Genomic DNA, 15,695 nt, shown 5'->3' with positions numbered 1-15,695 from the left:
TCTTAAATTCCTGTTTGAATTACATAACAGTTTTGTTTGTGGATGTTATTTCTTAGATGTTTTCAAGTCAGTCTGTGACAAAATATTAATATGTGTTTTCTAGCCTACCAATTGAATAGTGAATGTATTATATAACTGATAGAAATTGGGATTCTGGTCGGCAGAGGTTTGCACCCTGACCAACCAGAAACCACAATCCTAGTCAGGGTAAGTCACAAACACAACCTAAATTAACCTGTGCTCACCATCTGGTAGCTTGACACAGAGCAGTCAGGCTAAACTTAAGAGGCAATGTGTACATTATTTGTGCAATACTTCAAACAGTAACACAGTGAAAACACCATAAAAGATTTCACACCAGGTTAGAAAATTAGAAATCAATTTTATAAATAAAACAAGACCAATATGACAAAAATCCCAAAATAAGAGGTCGAGATTTGAATTTTTAAGTTTAAATGTGAAAATAGAGCCTAGAAGCAATACGCTCCTATTGGGGACATATGATCGTGCTGAACTGGGATAAAGTCAAAAGTTCAGGTCGGCTGTGATGGGGCGCCGGTCAGATACAGGGAACCCGCAAGGCTCATTGAACATAAGTACCTTGATCCTGGTCGCAACAGCAAAGATGCTGGGTGCAGCCAAGTGATGCACGGGTGTCAGGTTGATACGTCGCATTTCTCCACACAACAATGGGATAGCACCAGTTCCGAGATGCGATTGTTCCGAAGCCGGTGTGCTAGGTGTCTGCGCGCAATCAAGAGGATGTGTCGATCATCTTCTCCACTGGTGACGATGCGGTGGTTCCAATGCAGTAGTTCTGATAGCGATATGCTGGTTCTGAGTGTAATGTGCCAGTCCTGCTCTCGCAACTGTGACAATTCTGCTCTTGCATCAGAGGATGCATTGGTGCTGTAGCGGAACTCGTCAGGCCCATTTCCAATGGTCCTAGATGTAAAAGGAGGTTAAGTTGAAGTCTGTTATGTCCCAGAGACTTCGGATCCAGAGACTAGCAAGCTAGCCCTTGAAGTCACTCTGGGATCTGGGGAGAAGAGAGGCAGGTCCAGTCCTTCACACCCAGGGGAAGAGACCAGCAGGCAGTTTGTCAGCACAGCTGAAAGCATTTCCTCCACAGCAGCAGTCCACCAAAGTCAGCACATCTGTCCTCCATCTCGGCGGGGTATCCTTATGTCCAGAAGTGTACTGAAGTCACGGTATCAGAGGGACAGTACTTATACCCAATTGTGCCTTTGAAGTGGGGAGACTTCAAAGACAGGTATTTGAAGTGCACAGTCCCTGCCCTTCCTCCACTGGCTTCAGACTCGCTACAGGGGGAGGATGCAGCCCTTTGTGTATGGACAGGTCACAGCCTATGCACGTGTAAGTGGAAGGTTGTGCTGAGATCCTTCCCCATCCTCCCAGGAAAATCCATCAAGTCACATCTAGGTTCCATTCGTGTGTGACTATCTAGAGGAAATACACAAAGTCCAGATGTCATCCACTCCCGACTGGTCAGAGACAGACTGCAGGCACAAAAGGGATCAGAACAGGAAAACGCCCTATTTCTAAAAGTGGCATTTGCAAAGTTGTAATGATAAATTTGACTTTACCATTGAAGAGGATTTATCATTACAAATCCATATGTATAAAACATGCCAGGTCTACTGCCTCTCAATCCAGAATTACGGCGTCTTATGTGTAATAAGGAAATTCCCAATGTTATCATATGAGAGAGGTAGGCCTCACAAATATGGGTATTTTTCACTACAAGGACATGCAAAACTTAAAAGTACTTGTCCTAACATTTGATTACACATCACCCTGCCCTATGGCCTACCTAGAGTCTACCTTGAGGGTGATATATATGTAATAAAAGGGAAGTTTAAAACTTTGCAAGGGGTTTTAAATGCCAAGTGGACATGGCAGTGTAAACTGCACACACAAGTTCTACATTGGTAGGCCGGACACATGGTTAACTGGCTATGTAAGTGGGTGACACAATCCGTACTGCAGGCCCACTAGTAGCATTTAATTTACCCACAGCTTATAAGTAGGGCCACTGGAATTATGCAGCAAGAAAAGGCAAAATATGTGGAGTAATGCTGCACATTTGTAATAGTATTACTTAATTATTTTGTACTTTTTACACTTATTAACACTGTCTGGGCATTGGGTGCACCACATTAGTACCCGTTCAGTACCCAAATATAGAAGCAAGAAACAGAAAGTTAACCAATCAACCTTTGCAAAAGGCCCTCCACTCCAAGGCAACACGTTCTGCTGTAATTTTAGTAACTTTTGAACCGCTTGATTTATAAACCAATTTTTTGCTAAAATTTGCAGATTATGCAGCAGCTGATGTATAATGTGGTAAATGTGGCAAATCTATAATTATGTGAAAATGGCTGCAGCGGCAAGATTTCATAATTCCAGTGGACCTGTTTATAAGTAAATTAAATATGTCAATTGGGTGAGAGCCAATGTTACTATATTTAAAGGAGAGACCACGTGCACTTTAGCACTGGTTAGCTGGTAAAAACTGGTAAAAACGAAGTCAGAAAAAGTAGGAGGCAGGCAAAAAGTTTGGTGTCACCCTTCAGAACGGGCCATTTTCCAACAATTACATTGAATAAAAGATACATGATCCATTTGCATGAATACCTCTGATTATATTACATTTAAAAAAATCAATTTCTTCAATGTCTAATGTCAAAAAAGGCTGTTCAGTTTTCCTTTTCACTCCATCTTCCATCACCAATGCTATTGTGAGCACCAAAAAACTCAGAGCCTCAATTATAATTTGAGGGAGCTAAAAATCCCCCAATGCTGGATGCAAGGGGGCAACTTTGTGCTACTAAATAGTGCTAAATGCCAAAGAACACACATAGTGAGCACAAACAGTTGCTTGCAAAATGTGCTCTTGGGGTAGAATTTTTCCCCAACTTACTCCCAGCATTTACTGGCTAAGTGTCCTTTCCGGGTAGGATTTTTTCCCCTCACATTATGCGAGGAGAAGTAATCACGTAATTAACAGTAATTCTGCTTCAAAGAGTTATGCGGAATTACTGAAATTGCTCTGGTTCCTCAGATGTAATTACAATTTTGCCCAGGCCTAGTTCATACCTCACTCATAGTCCTATCTATTTCTCTGCTCTCTGGTTAAAGTCACTGAACCTAGACCTCAACCTTCCTGGGGGATCCAAGAGATTTTCCTAACTCACTTAAATGCCCATAGAACCCTGACTATCAAAGAATCTGCAAACCTTTGTCTAATTTCCTTTCTTATGTGCCCATAGAATAGAGGATGCATGCTGTCCCTTCAATCAAGTATCCCTTGTTAGGTTGAATCAAGTTACTTTAGAGTGGTACTGCTTGTCTGTCTAGCAGACTCCTGGCATTCCAATGTCACCTTCTCCAACATCCTTGAACTTCTATCACACTAATATGTACTATCACTGCACATCAAAAACATTCTATTATTCAGAACCCTTTAATGAGTTGCCTTAGAGTGGGTGGGGTGACTCCTGGCTCCTTCCTAAGCAATGGGGTGCATTTTCTCAGAGGTAACCCTACCCACTTTGCCAGCAGTTCCTGTATACCCTTCTGCAAACAAGCCCACTGGGCACCTCAGTCCTAAAGTTTCAAATGGGGAACCCTTCCTACCTTGTGTAGAACCTTGGTGTCTACCCAGTGTTATGGCCAGGGAAATAAACAATCCCCTCTCCTGTGTCAACTCCAAACTGGTTATGGGGCAGCTTCACTCCTGCAGGGTTTGGAGCCAGTTTGGCTAGTCTGGGATTGAAGACGAAAGGTTTGCCTTCCACAAGCCTAACTACACATCTGCTTGTGAAAGGGCAGGCCTTCAAGTTATTGAATTCCTGGGCCCACCCCAGTTGCCTTCCTGTCAAAGTAAAAAAAAAAATCTCAACCACACACCCATGCTATTTCCCTGCTGTAGGAGCAGTTTTCACACCTCACTATCAGGGACACACTGGCAGGCCAGCTATCCCAGGCTAGTGCTAATCAACCTAACTGGGAGATAGGCAGGAAATTAATACCTTCCTTAAAGTTACTTCTACCATATATATTTATTGATTGCTAATACATATGACAAAGAACTTTGAATGACTATTCTAGCCTTTTACTATTAACATTTACAGATAAAAAATTATACCTTGACATTTTCCAGGACCCAGCTCCAGCCCTGCGTATCAAATAGTGACTGGAAAAATAGGACAACTTTAATTTCACGCATTATCTCCTTTCAAATAGCAAACACCATACCTTGTGGGCAATACATTTTACGGATTTGGGGACATAATAATCTTTAAAAGTAGGGTTTACCTATAGCCAGAAAGAATTATTACGAAAGGTTTGACAGCATCCTTTAGGCTGCTGCAGTCAGACTATACAGGCCTGAAGCAATGTTTTACAGGACCAATCTGTGGAAAACACAGCAAGTGCAGCAGTCCACAGGTGTCATTTAATGTCCAGCCCTGGGTACAATTTCTATACTATATATTACAAACTTGTCATCAAGGTAAATATATCACTCAGAGGTAAGTCAATTTAATCCTGTTTAAAGGGGGAGCACTGGGACTTTAGTCTAATTTAGAAGGGGCAGAGTACACCGTAAATCAAGCATAACAGATAGGGCAAAAATTGGGGGCAAATCACACAAAATATGGCCATTTCCTACACAGCAAAAAGAATTATCCACATTTTATATTTTTAAGGGAGTACATAATTACTTTATTTAAGCCAGTGTTTGACAAAGAGATGTATGTAATAGATGTATGTGAATTTGTAAAAGAACAAAAACTCAGAAACCACATTGGAGTAAACCAAATCATGGAAAACAATTTTAAGGAAAGACATTTTAGGAAATACAAATACATTAAAACTAAGCGAAACATTTTAGGGAAAAGATATAATAAAAATTATAATCCAAACTTGGGTGGAGTTTAGGACTAGTGAGGGATTTTTGGGTTCCGATATGGGTAATGTTTAGGTGTGGTCTGGGGTTTTTAGGAGTCAGGAATGGCTAGAGTTCAGGTATGGAAAGGGGTATATAGGGTTCAGGGGTGGGTGGAGTTTAGTGGTAGTGAGTGTTTTCTTAGGTATGAGGAATGGATGAAGTTTAGGGGCAGTGAGAGATGTTAAGGGTTCATGGCTGAGTAAAGTTTTTGGGTGTGAGTTGTTTTTATGGTGCAGGGATGGGTGGATAAGCAGAAGTTAGGGCTGGTGTGGGTTTTTAAGGTTCAGGGATTGGTAGTTTTAATGGGTGATAAAGAGTTTTTAGGGTTCAGGACTGGGTGGAGATTTGGAGATGTTTGGGGTTTAGATTTGTGAGGGGTTTTAGGGGGTCATGGATGGGTGGTTTTAAGGGTGGCGAAGGTATTTTTAAGGTTCGGGGATTGGTGGAGTTTGGGTATGGTGTGCGGACTTTAAGGGGCAGTGATTGATCATGTTTGGGGGTTGTGAGTGGTCAAAGATGGATATTGTTTAGGGTAGGTGAGGAGTCAGCGAATTAAAAACATCTAAAGCCATTGTTTGCTGATGTAAAAGATATACACCTAAAATAATGTCCTCTCAACTAAAGCACTGAAACAAATACCTCTTATAAAATTGTTTTCAAAAGTAAGACCTGCAACTATTGTATTTATACCTTGAAAAAAAAATACAATAGCCAACTTAGAGCTAAAAGAAATTCTATGAATTGGTTTCTATGAAATAGGAAACATCATTCTATTATGAAAATTTCCATGAAGCAGTTTAGGTAAATTGGGTATTCCCTGAAATAATTTTTCTATGAATCACATAAAACCATGTCTGCTTTTACCTGAAACAAATATATGGAAATGTAAATGGATCAGTTTGAGAAACACCTGAATGGAATTTCTTACCTGTACAAATGAACAATTCTCATTACCTTGGTAATTAGTCACAATGATGAGCCGAAAACAGGTTCTAGATCAGCTTGAAAATGGTTTATAATTCCTATACTTTAGATTTAAGCTTTACCTATAAATATACACCATGGTTTTAATCCTTGATGGCAGCCTGATAAATGAGAAGAATTGTTCTAACTTAATACCGAATTCTTGTTGACTGAGTGCTTGCTATGAGTATAGGATCATCTAATTCACTGACAGACTACCAGGCACAGTAGAGTCCTTGACCTGCTGTTGCACACGGTGTGTTCATTATGCAGATCTTGAACATTCTTAGTTGTATTGTATGCTATTGAGCTATGTGGTTCTGAAGGCAGATAAGGCAAAGGCACAGATAATATTGTCTGCATCTCATCCTGACCCATGGCTTGTTTATGAAGTGACCTCATTAGTATTACCTGCTGTGTTAGTCTAAGTGCTATAATAAATACTTAGGCAGACTTTTCCATACTCTGACATCTTTGCATTGGACATCAGCTGCAGGTGCGCACTGGCATCTTAATCAAGATTTTGTCTTTAACATTGATCTTCTCCTTGATTTTGCACCAATAGTTTCTAAATAGCCTTGCACAAGTGAAATTATTTTTGTTCTTTGCCATTGATTGTGTTTGAATGCAAATTTACTAAATGATAACAGCCACCCATTAATGTGTATTCCAACTCAATACCCACACTTACCTTGGCTCCAAGTAATGATGAGAGGATTCTGAGGGGATTCTTCTATCTTTTCTTTTATATTGTTTCCCCCAATGACTTTATTGAGCAATTGAACATAATTTTTTGTCTTCTATAATTTTCACATTTGCAATTCCTTTATAGAACTATGGCCAAAGGGCCAAACAGTTCTTTACAAATGTACCAGACTAGGTTGCGCATTTCTTATTCCCAGTAGGCACAATTGCCCGCTTCACTCCTTGGCCCTCACACCACCTCCCCACCCCACACAGGAAGGCACTTTCCGGCCGCTCAGAGCAGGTGGAAAATGTCTTCTGTTTTGCACTGAAATTGTGAGAACAATTGGGCTAATAGAGCAACCTGTAAATCCATGTATGAGCAGATCTTCCTTGTTTTAAGTAAAAACTTGTCTCCGCTGCAAAGAATGGCCAATTCATATCTATACCCTAAGTGATTTGCCGAGAATCAAAGAATATCGATCTAGAGCTGGGATTCAAACCTGATTTCCCATGTTCCAAAGCCAGCTACTAGTCCACATCTCCTCAACAGTTCAGGTATTCATCAGACCTTTAAATACTTTACTTCTTAACTGTACCTCTATTGCAGTTGTTGTGTCATGCACTCACATTTTTATCAGGGTAAGTCTTAAGCTCAATTTGAGCCACCAAAAGGTAAGTTATATGATACTTATGGGAGAATTGACTTTACCTTTATGGGGTGCAAGAAGCAAACGTTGTTCTAGGAGCTTTCGGAATAGCAAATGTATTTCTTTTTAATCTGCAATCTAGTTTGTCCAGTTTCTTGTAACTAACCTGCTGGCATTGATTCCTCAAAATTGAGCGTACAGCATTGGGGTCTTGGTTTATGTCACATGTCACTGTGCAGAAAGCAGCACAACTTCATGTGCTTTTTTATGTTTCTAACCACTTTTGTAATAATTTAAAAATATCTTACTTCAAGAGGATATGTTTACTTAGTGTTTAGAAGACATTTAATGGTAGGTCACTTTTTGTGCTTCATAGCCTTATGTGCTATCATTATAGACTGCACAGTTTAATTTAACACATATATTTTTGACTTTTTTTATGGTGCTCATCGGCAATACATCTGCTCTAGTATTATATGGTTCTTTTCCCTGTATATATGTTACTTTTGAGCCTCCAAAGTTTGATTGCTCCAGGTCATAAAGCACCATAAGCAGCCAGTACAGCACGTCTTTATCTATTGTCTCAATAATTAACAGGACTTATTGTTTAGGTATCTTGGCTTGGCTTCAACATTTTAAATACAGACAAATTGTGAGATTAGGCCTGTCCATGGTGTGTTACATACTGGAGCAGTGTGGATACTGGAAGACTGTTGAGGAACATTTGTTGAGCCACCATGCCTTATTGTGCAAACACCATCATCAGGCATGTTTTTACTGCAATCAGATATGTCAGGAACCCGATGAATGTAGCCAGACTAGAGGTGGAGCTGAAGATGCAGCCCTACCCATGCACCAGTTTTGTATGCAACATATTTCTGCTATGCAGACAGCAGACTTGTGTTTTCAATATTGTAACACAGCATTTTACTCGACAATACTAGGTCATAGCTCTGTTGACAATTAAGAGATGTTTGCAAAATATACAGCTAGACCATGGTTGAGGATTTGCAAAAATAGCGACTTGCAACCGTAGCTGATATTTCTTCGGTAGGTAACATTGTACATCAGGTTACTAAGTATGGCAGATTTTATAGCTGACAGCTGAATGCCCCCTCATGGCGATCACATAGAAACCAGACTTGCAGTGGCATGCGCGCGCCGCAGTGGAGCTGCCTTGCCAGCAGTTTCTCCAATGTAAGTTCTTTGTGTCAGTGGTTCCTATGAAAAACACTTACCACTTGATTTGATTGCACTGCAGGATTTACAGTAGCAGCTGTCATGATATTTACATTGAAAAATAGAAAATAATAAAGCAATAAGGCATGTGTTTTATGATCCCATTTACAGTCTTCATCCATACCTGGCATGCTCTCAAGTTAAAAATCCCCACATGCAGTTCAAGGCTGAATATAAAATAAGCAAACACAACGTAAAACAGCCGCCAAACTCACTATACCATTTTTACAGCTGCGGTTTGTTTATGAGGACTCCAAGCAGCATTAATAGAACTGTTGATCTGCAGTAAAATAATTGTATATTATTCTGGATGACAATGAGAACTAATTTCTATTTGCAGTATTTATCTGCTTCCAGATGGCCATGGCCTTGTAAGCAGATTTGAAATGAATAGTGCATTGCTTCTGTGCACACCTCTTGGTTTTAGGTAAATTGAGGCACTGAGGGGATGTTTACTGTGGGGCACACAGAAATTGCTGGAAAACTAGGTAGGGTCACCTCTGGGTACTTTGAACCTTTTGTTTAGGGAGAGGGCAGAAGTCAATCTCACCCACAGGACTTGGGCCAGGCACAAAAGGGGCACCTCTAGGCATCTTCTTCGGAACATTACTGGACCTGTGAAAGACAAAGGAAGGACTACACCTGCTCTTTTTACCTGTTAGAAAAACCCTAAGGGCTAGTCCTGCTCCTTCAAAGGATTAAGAATTCGATTCCAAGGCGGTTGATTGGCCTATTGTTAATCTACAGGGACACAAACACTGTATAAAGGCCCTTTCCTGAGAGAGTACTGCTGACCAGTTACAACTGGACTCGCCATGAACCCTCCTGGTGGCTTCTGTGGAGAGAGTCGTTACACCCAAGTGCTGTTCCTGTGGTCCTCAATCGCTTGACTGGTATCAGAGTGTACTACTTCTGCCTAACCCTAAAATCCGGGACGTAGAAACCATCTATCAGAACAGAGTCCCAGACCGAAAGTAGAAATCTTCACTCGATTTGATGCCAAGTAGGATCCGATCAACTTCACTGGCTTTCTAGGTGTGATCTTCGGACCTTTCCAGCTAAGAGCTTTTCCCACCTTCATCAAAGGCTTTGCTGAGATCTCGGCTTTCTGCATACTGCCATCGATGACCCTGTCTTCGGATCCAGCCTGCTGCCTTGCCTCACTGATAACTCTACCTTCTCAGAACTTTCCTAAGCCAGTGGTATGCATTTGAACAGGACCAACCTGGTCTTTGTATCTGACCCATGCCTCTTCAAGGTTGGCCTCAAAACTTACCTTTGTCTTGGTCTACAGTGACCAGTTGCCAGCAGTTGACCCTTTGCCCTTTTTGGCAGTATTTTATACACATATCTCTGGGTCCACTTATTGGATTTTTGTTGTTATTGTGCCTTTTTGTACAATAAACTATTATCTATTGTTAAAACCTGGAGCAGAATTGTTACTGTGTTGGGTTTTCAAGTTTGTAAGTTAAGCCTTTCTGCTCTGTGCCTCAGCTACCAGACGCTGAGCTCAGGTTTTAATTACTGAGAACTTTACTGGATATAACAAGAATAGTGACATTATTGCTTGCAGTGGACTACCATCCCCTCAACTAATAAGCCAGTTTCTCAGCCAAAACTTAATGCAGTTGAAACTGAGCATCATCTTTAACTTAGTGTAACTGGGTGGCTTTAGCCCTCTGTGCGAAGAATGAAGTGATTGCAGTCTCAGATTTGAGTTTATGTGCTTTTTCTTTACTATTATTAGAGCTTACTTCCTGTCACTGTGCTCTTGGGTCCATCATGCCCAATTTCTTACAAATCGTATTACAAGTCTGCATGGTTAGGAATTGATATTGTTGGCTTTGAGCAGGGTTGCTTTTATAGACTTTATGAAGTATTTGCTTAGGTTCAAGAGGAAAATGTTGTTTGATTAGATGATGGGTGAGGTGCTGATGAAGTCTTTGATTTCCTTGATGAAGGTTTTGCTGGCATCAAGTCTGCAAATTGGATAAATAGTTTGTGGTTTGAGAGACTGACAGGGGTAAGTAGCTGATTAGAATTTCTACAGAGCAGGAATTAGGATTTTTTAATTTGTAGTCCATAGACACCTGTGGGTCCACAATCACCTACTCAGGGGGTCCACACTTGTTTAGATAATTAAAACATGCTAGCAGATTTATACTGTACGAATTGCACAGCAAATAAACATGTCAAACTTTAAAAATTAAAATGTTCTGTAAGTGTTCAGGAATTTCAAGTAAGAGGCTAAACATTAAGGACCTAACAGGACTACGGGGTGACTGCCTCAACCACTAGGGAACCACATTACCCGGCAATCCCGCGGCAGTCTGAGGGCCACAATATCCTTGGTTGTGCCCTGAGGCCCCACCAAGCATATTACGACTTTCCTCACTGCCAGCAGTGCAATGGGGTTCTTCCTCCATGTTACTGCTGGCAGTGAGGAAAGAAAAGGGGCCCTACAGGGCCCCTTCTTGCCCCCATGAATGGGGTGATCGCAGGGGGGCACATGGCGTGTCCCCTGTCTTTCTGCACCCACAGTTCCAGGACCACATGGACTTCACAGTCCTAGAACATGCTGTGGCTGACCCACAAGGCTGCCTTTCTAAGGCTTTCCTATGAGCCTTTGAAAGCAAAGACGGTTCACTTCCTCTGTATGTCTCTTTAAATCTTGCACTTGGGGATCATAGTCGACGAACAACTGGGCTTTGCGGCCCAGATTAACTGCGTTACCTCCACCTGCTTATACATCCTGAAGTTACAAGGTGTTTCCGTTTATCCCATTGGAATTAAGGAAAACAGTGGTAGTGGCGTTAGTTTTATCCCGGCTAGACTACTGCAATGCCCTATTTTTGGGCATTGCCAAGGCACAGAATTCTAAATTGCAGTCTACTCAAAATGCTGCACATCCCCAAAGGTCACCCTACGTCGGATGCCATTAAGTCATTGCATTGGCTTCCAATACAGCAACGCTTAGAATTTAAGGCCCTATGTCTGGCTCATAAGACACTTTATGGCGGAGGGGCTGCGGACCTGCGTAAAATCTTCTACTGGTATGCCCCCACAAGAAATCTTAGATTAGCCAATTCTGGCCTCATTGTTGCCACGAATGTTTGTACAGCCGGATGGGGTGGTAAGAGCTTATCTCATGGTGTGGTTAGGTTGTGGAACCAACTACCTATCACAGCCAGACTCCAACCAAACATAACAGTGTTAAGGAAGCAAATAAAAACCTGGCTGTTTCGTAGGACCTAAGGTGTCTGTTTTGTGGACATTGGTCCTTCCTCTCCTTCTTTCTCTCACCCCAGCGCCAAGACGCTTCGGCATTCGTGCGCTCTCTAAATGTCAATCCAATCCAATCCACGTACTCTGGCTCCTTACATTGTGGTACTTACCTGGGTTCCTGTTTTAAAACAAGAAACTAACACCGAAAAGAACAGAGTGAGTCATTGGCTGTCCCTCCTGGGTATGCAAACTGTCAAACAGGCTTATTATGGTCAGGAGGGTTGACAGGGATTGTGCAGTCATTCATTTTGATTGTCTATGTGCTGTCCCCACAGTCCTGAATTTCTTCTACCATCCAGGCCCTGCCCTTGGGCTATTTTTATCAGCCAACCTATGCCCTAATTCCACCTTGGCCCAGTAATAATATCAAACATCATTATAATAGGAATATGAGCCTGAGGCTAATAATTTTTTTTTAAACGTTAAATAAATTTGAGGGCCTGGGTGCTGATGCACTGGATTGCCTCTCTTGCACCAAAAAAAAGGTCAGTTTAAGCATAGCACGGCCAGTGACCGGGTCCTGCAGGATACTCACCTAGTTCTCATATTCTGGGGTTTTGTTGTCTAAGGTGCAAGGTGCTTCCGTATCTGAGACTACACATTTTTTGATGCATACTGCTAATGGGGGTCGTATTAGTAAGGAGGGAAGTTCCTTGAATATGCCACTTAGGACATTGGAGGATGTGGATCGGTGTGGCACATTTACCTCGGTTAAAACAAAACTGCCACCTTTGGATGGGGGGCTTCCTAGGCATCACAGGGTGTAAGACTACCAATGCCAACCCCATTGTAAGTTCTTCTGGGTTGGCTGCCTCTGGTGGGAAGGAGGCTTTTAGTTCTACTGGCATTGCATGGAACCAAACTTAATTGAATTATAGTTCTGCTTCTGGTGTCCACAGATTGGCCACTTGGAATGTGGCAGGAATAAATTGCAAACGATTTCTCTCGGGTTGGTTGCCATATCTCAAATCTTTTGCCATAATCTGTCTCCATGAGACATGGGAGACTGAGAGATCTTTCTTTCTAGATCGCTACCAGTCTTTTTTTAACCCTGCTGTGCCTTCTTTAAAGGGATGCAAAAAGAAATGTTGATGGACAGAATGCAGAACAATATCATACATTCATCCCAGTACAGAGATCTGGGTCTAAATTAATCGATTTTTTGCTCACCATGCCATTCCAGTTTGGACCCAGCCATATGCAAATCAGTCTTGACCCTGTGCCCTATGGGAACAGTCCCGCCCGAACTGCCAGGCCAGGTCCTCCCTGGACTGGAAACAAGCATCCTAGGACCGGTTTCGGGGTTTCACCCCTCTTCAGCCAGGATAGCTTGATTCCAGTGGCATGGAGAGCACTGGACTCACATCTGAGCATACCCGTCCCACTCGGGGTGACAAATGCAAAAAGAACTGTTGATGGACAGAATGCAGAACAATGTCATACATTCACCCCAGTACAGAGATCTGGGCCTAAATCCATCGTTTTTTTGCTCACCATGCCATTCCAGTTTGGACCCAGCCATATGCAAATGAGTCTTGACCCTGTGCCCTATGGGAACAGTCCCGCCCGAACTGCCAGGCCAGGTCCTCTCTGGACTGGAAACAAGCATCCTAGGACCGGTTTCGGGGTTTCACCCCTCTTCAGCCAGGATAGCTTGATTCCAGTGGCATGGAGAGCACTGGACTCACATCTGAGCATACCCGTCCCACTCGGGGTGACAAATGCAAAAACAACTGTTGATGGACAGAATGCAGAACAATGTCATACATTCACCCCAGTACAGAGATCTGGGCCTAAATCCATCCTTTTTTTGCTCACCATGCCATTCCAGTTTGGACCCAGCCATATGCAAATCAGTCTTGACCCTGTGCCCTATGGGAACAGTCCAGCCCGAACTGCCAGACCAGGTCCTCCCTGGACTGGAAACAAGCATCCTAGGACCAGTTTCGGGTTTTAACCCCTCTTCAGCCAGGATAGCTTGATTCCAGTGGCATGGAGAGCACAGGACTCACATCTGAGCATACCCGTCCCACTCGGGGTGACAAATGCAAAAAGAACAGTTGAAACATTTGTTTGCTGTACCACATTCTTTAAAGGGATGTCGTAAAGGTGGTTTGTAAACTTGGTTTCTCTCTCCTTAGACTGTAGGTTTGGAGCATTTGCCTCCAACTTCCTCTAATGTGCAAGCCATATTTTCTTTCCTCACCAGTGGTTGGTGGTTTTGTGGTGTTGAATCTTTATAATGCAACCAATGGTCCCAATTATTGCTGCATGGTTTTTGCTCTGCAGGCTCATTATTAGACATTCATTTCCAGGGTTTCACAAGAGCTGGTTTTATTTTAGTGGGAGATTGTAGCATACATCCCTGTTTGCATTCCTTTACTCTCTGTGACCAAATGTACAGTGAACACATTTTACACCTTGAGCACAGTCAAGCTGTAGCCTATTTGAATATTATTCTAGTGAAGTTCAATTTGGAATGTGTCATAACTAAAGCATTTTGAAATCCAGATGGTAGTTTCTCCCCTACTTTTGTTGGGCATGGTGTGAATTCTACATTAGGTTTAATCTTTGTAACTGCGTCTCTACAGAATTTGTTAGGCCCATTTGATATAAGTGCATTTACGTTCGCATTAGTAATTTTTATTGTCCAAGCTTCTGTACAAATCACCACAATCCAGCTGGACAGCAAAGAAATCGATCAAGGTAGAAGAATAAAGTTGTCCAAAATTATCCCTGAGAACTTCTTGAAGAACCTTGTGGCTGATAAGGGCAAGGAATTTGATCTGAGCTTAGGGAGCTTGTTTGATGATGATGCGTTTTTGAGTTCTTATCATGAGATTGAGGAAGATGTTAAGGCTAGATTGTCCCCTCCCAATAAAGATTGTTCTGATGCCCATAAATTGTTACTGTCTTTGCTCAAAGCTCAGCCCAAAGATCAATGTCTAATATCTTTCAGACGTGTTTTATACAAAAGGTCAATAGAGAGGAAAAGGGAGCTAAACAGGACGCCTGGTCTGATTTGATGCAGGCCTCAACTAAGGCTGAGAGTATCCAGTTTTGGGAGAGAGTTAAACAACCCCTATTCAGCTGTAATGGGACTCATGCCATTTACTTCCACATTTTCCCGAGAAATGGATTGAGCACTTTGAGGGCATCTATGATGCCGTAGATTGTGCTTCCTCGTATGAACCCCTAGTTTCAGTGACACAACAGTGTAACCTAACATTTGATGTGGAGGAGGGTGTGTAGCAATAGAATGCATGACAAGCCACAAGGCTCTCGGCCTGACAGGATCCTAGCCGATCTGTTTAAGATGTCACCTAATCTGTGGGCCCTGATTTTGACCCCTATTTATTCTGGTTGTACCTACCTTCCTAGCACAATCATGGTCCCAGTCTATTATTATCCCCGTATGTACAAAGGTTTCACGAGATCTTCCATGCTGCTACAGGCCCATTTATTTAATAGACTCAGTCCTCAAAGTAATGGGTAGGGTGATATTAGAGAGGGTCATGTCGTGGGCCGAGGATGGGTCTGTTCCACCAGATTTGTAGTATGGCTTCTGTTCAGGCCTGGGTATGTGTGACACGTGTTTACATTTCTACATGCTGACCAATAAGTGCCATGTGGCAAAACCAGGATCATTGTTCATTGCCTACATGGGCCTAACTTCCGCCTTTGATAAGGTGAACTGATCCAAACTGTGGCTGATTTTGTGTGATATTGGCTTCGATACAGCCATTGTATATTTTCTTAGTGAGTTACACAGGGAAATGAGGGAAGTTGCATGAAATAATATGGATGGTTCTTGTTCAAGTGCCTTTCTCTTGAGGAGTGGAATTAGACAGGGGTGTATAATGGCCTCTTTTTTGTTCACTTTGTATGTGAATGACTTG

At 42.1% G+C, this 15,695-nt stretch overlaps 1 protein-coding gene across 3 annotated transcripts in view; it reads left to right on the top strand.

Moving 5' to 3' along the window:
• The window catches only part of NLGN1 (neuroligin 1), a 792,339-nt gene that overhangs the window by 423,031 nt on the left and 353,613 nt on the right, over positions 1-15,695 (top strand). The window lies entirely within an intron of this gene.

The sequence above is a fragment of the Triturus cristatus genome, chromosome 11 (assembly GCF_964204655.1).
Source record: "Triturus cristatus chromosome 11, aTriCri1.1, whole genome shotgun sequence".
NCBI classification, from domain to species: Eukaryota; Metazoa; Chordata; class Amphibia; order Caudata; family Salamandridae; genus Triturus; species Triturus cristatus.
Note: the sequence above shows the minus strand (reverse complement) of the source record. Positions and strands in the feature narration are given on the sequence as shown.